Below are 3,469 nucleotides of genomic sequence, written 5' to 3' on the forward strand. Positions count from 1 at the left end.
TCCCATTTTTATCAACTGGTGGATTGTGGAGAAATGAGGGTGGCACTGTGCTCAATATGACTTCCCTATTCTCTCCCTTCAGTTTGTGGTTGGCCAGACCTTATTATTAGGGATGCACCGATACCAAGTACCGCACTCGGTACAAGTACCGATACTTTTCCAGCTCCAAGACTAGACTGGAGAAAAAAATCAAAAGTTAGGAGGCGGCTGTCATGTGTAAGGAGCACACGGAGCTCCCGGGATTTGTACATCTCTGTATAATGTATGATTTTGTTTTTATAAACATATATATTCGGGATGCACCGATACCAGTTTTGCGAGTACAAGTACTGATACATTTTTGTTTAGTGTCATGTGACAGTTTTTGTAAAACAATACAGACTAATGATATCAGGACAGTGGTGGAGCGCCAGAGCCCGGTCCCGGCTGCAACCGCTGCAACCCCGGGAGTTCTCATGAAAATGCCAAGTATCGGCACTGGTATCTGAAAAGTATCGGTGTATCCCTACTCATTAACAATACAGACAATGATTTCAGGACAGCGGTGGAGCACCAGAGCCCGGTCCCAGCTGCAACCTCTGCAACCCTGGTAGTTCTCATGAAAATGCCAAGTATCGGCACTGATATCCGAAAAGTATCGGCACTGGTATCGGAAAAGTATCGGTGCATCCCTACTCATTATGGTCACAAATATAATTCAAAGAGGAATTGTAATTGAGTTATCATTCCACCTTTGTCCTCAGCTATGTCTGCTATCTGGAGGGGTATAGCGGCATGTGTGAAACCCTCTATATTCTACTCTAACCTCTGTCCTGGGAGAAGGCCTCCTGCGGCCGTTATATGCTACTGAGTGACAGATGACAAAATGAACATCAATTGATGACGTGTTATCTCACAGGAAGTGACTCTCATAATGACAGTTACAGATCACAGCCCTTTACCTGGAGCGCGGTCTTCTATTTTACATACAGGCGTCTTCAGGACTTTGCTGTTGCTCTCCGCGTCTTTGTTGGCGACGTCTGGGACACAAACGAGCAACAAAAAGTCTGTTATTAAGGAAGAGAAAGTCAGATTTCCCCTAATAGTAATAATTGCGACTGTTCCCCCCCGAGATGTACAAAGGACGGTGCGGTGATCACAGGAGCGGTTACCATTACCATTGGTGAGGGACTCGGGGAACACATATATACCGTGTTTCCCCGAAAATAGGACACTGTCTTATTTATTTATTTTTGCCCCAAAAAAACACACTAGGTCTTATTCTCAGGGGATGTCTTATTTTTATTTTTTAATGTGCAACAAAATGTACAACAATCTAAAGTTATCCGGTATCACTCCGCCTGCCACAGTAACCGGCGCTATAGAGGAAGTATCGGCTAATGCGGCTCTGCTCCCTCCGCCGCCGCAGCCTTGCTTTCTACAGCGCCGCCTTCCTTTGCCATCAGATGCAGTGGTACCAGCGGTGCAGCAGTGGGGGCACATCAGACAGTGGACAGCGCGGTAAAGTACGGTACCATTTACCGGTACACATTACACTGAAAAAAGCAATACCGGCGCCCCCGATTTGCAGAGAAATCCGGCTGTAAAGTTCATTGGTACACCATAGAGGCAGCTCCCACCGGTCAACAACGACCATCGATCTGGGAAACAAAAGCAACACTCAGGTTCTGGTGAAGGGGGCGTGCCCCTGAAACGCGTAGACCTTTTTAAAAAACATACGGGAGCAGAGGACGTTGATTTGGAGATCCCCTCAGACTTCCCCTGCTGGAGATTTTATATTTTATCGTTTCCTTTTACGCTTATGATCATTGGCTTTCGGGTAAGTACATTTTCACTTGCGTGTTGTACTCATCAATTAAAAGTTTTACTCTATGGAGGCGCTCTGTGTTGCTTTTGTTTCCCGGTACACATTACAGTACAGTACCATTACATGAAGCAGTGCCTTCAGGGGGACAGCAGTTGGTGAAGTATGGTACTGGAGTGCTCCCTGTCACTGCGCTGGCCGGAGGGAGTCCCCCGTCATCCCCTTAATACAGTATGTCCCTGCAGGCCGACACCATCTCTCCCGCTCTTCAAGTTTCCCCTCACATGCTACCGCCAAACTAGGTCTTACTTTCGGGGTAGGTCCTATTTTCGGGGAAACAGGGTATTAGAACAAAAACTTCATCAATTCAAGTTTGGTTTTTGTTTTCTATTTCACTTATATTTAGTTTTTTTGTGTCACATTTTACCTAGAGATGCGCGGATTCCTGATTTTCTGTATCGAGTACCGCTATTTATCTATCAGTACTCGCCAATACGGATACTTCCGGAAGAACGGAGCCGGCTTCTTGGCCAATCAGGAAGCCGCGCGGCGTGTCATTACCCTCCAGCCGTCTTCTTGATTGCCCAGGAAACCAGCTCCATGCTGTTTGGCCAGCTTGATGCCGATAGGCGCGGGAAGGAGGATTCCCAGCCAATCAGCATGGAGCCTGCCAAACAGCATGGAGCCGACTTCCCGGCCAATCAGGAAGCCGGGAGGCGGGTATTATTATACTTTTGTCTCAGTTTTTCTCGATTTTCAACATGTTTTATTTCATTGCGTCATATAGCCCGGATCCAGTGGATGCAAGGGTATATGATAACAACATCTAGGGATGTCCAGATACCGATACTAGTATCGGTATCGGGGCCGATACCAGGCATTTTCAAAACTACTTGTACTTGCGAAAATGCCCCGATTCTTAAGACGGATACCGGTACATTTTTAAATCGCAGCAGCTGCTGAGAATATGCGCTTGTGGGGACCTCAGCAGCTTGCTGGTGACCTGCAAGTAGCTGTCCATGGCAGCGCCTGCCTGGTTCTTTATCTCCTCCTCCTTCCCGGTGCAGCCACAGCCATGGACAGCCCCACGGGCAGAACTACCGGAGTGACCGCCCCAGTGTCCAAAGCTGGGGGATCCCGATGCCTACTAACAGAGGAGGACCAGTAGTATCGGTAATTGGTATCGGCAAGTACATGCGGGAAAGTACTTGTACTTGGTCTTTAAAAAGTGGCAGCATCGGGACATCCCTAATAACATCAAATACTGTATCTTAGATGGAAATATAGATTATATGTTTATTGTTCTTTGGTACGCTAGGCCTGGAGAAGGAGGAGTCTGATTCCACCGTTGGCTGTGTCTGGCATTTTCTTAGAAATAAACAACTCAAACGAACCTTCAAGCGAGATGACCTTTTTAGGAGGAGCCCCCAACCACACATCCGGGATCAGAGCTAGACCAAGTGCAGGCGAGGCAGAAGACAGGGAGGTTCCTGTCCTGGCTGCACCCCATCCGCCTCTCCTGCCTCTGCCTTGGCCCGGCCCTGGTCTTCGAAATATCTGATGGGAGGCCAGAGAGAGGTCATCCTAATATAAAATCTACAGGAAGTTAAATATAAATGATAAAACTGAGTTTTAAAGGAGAACTATGGGGGGGGGGGGGGGGGG

The 3,469-nt window shown here is 47.6% G+C and overlaps 1 long non-coding RNA gene across 2 annotated transcripts in view; it reads right to left on the reverse strand.

The window, feature by feature from the left end:
- The window catches only part of LOC108801516, a 5,984-nt gene that overhangs the window by 908 nt on the left and 1,607 nt on the right, over positions 1 to 3,469 (reverse strand). Inside the window, exon 1 of one of the 2 annotated variants that reach the window (XR_001942152.1) lies at positions 942 to 1,013. The exons of the other annotated variant lie outside the window; for it this stretch is intronic. This is a non-coding gene — a long non-coding RNA (uncharacterized LOC108801516). Of the gene's footprint in view, positions 1 to 941; positions 1,014 to 3,469 lie in introns of those variants that run through there. 2 annotated transcript variants of the gene reach the window in all.

This window comes from Nanorana parkeri, unplaced genomic scaffold (genome assembly GCF_000935625.1).
Source record: "Nanorana parkeri isolate BGI_ZX_2015 unplaced genomic scaffold, ASM93562v1 scaffold2364, whole genome shotgun sequence".
NCBI classification, from domain to species: domain Eukaryota; kingdom Metazoa; phylum Chordata; class Amphibia; order Anura; family Dicroglossidae; genus Nanorana; species Nanorana parkeri.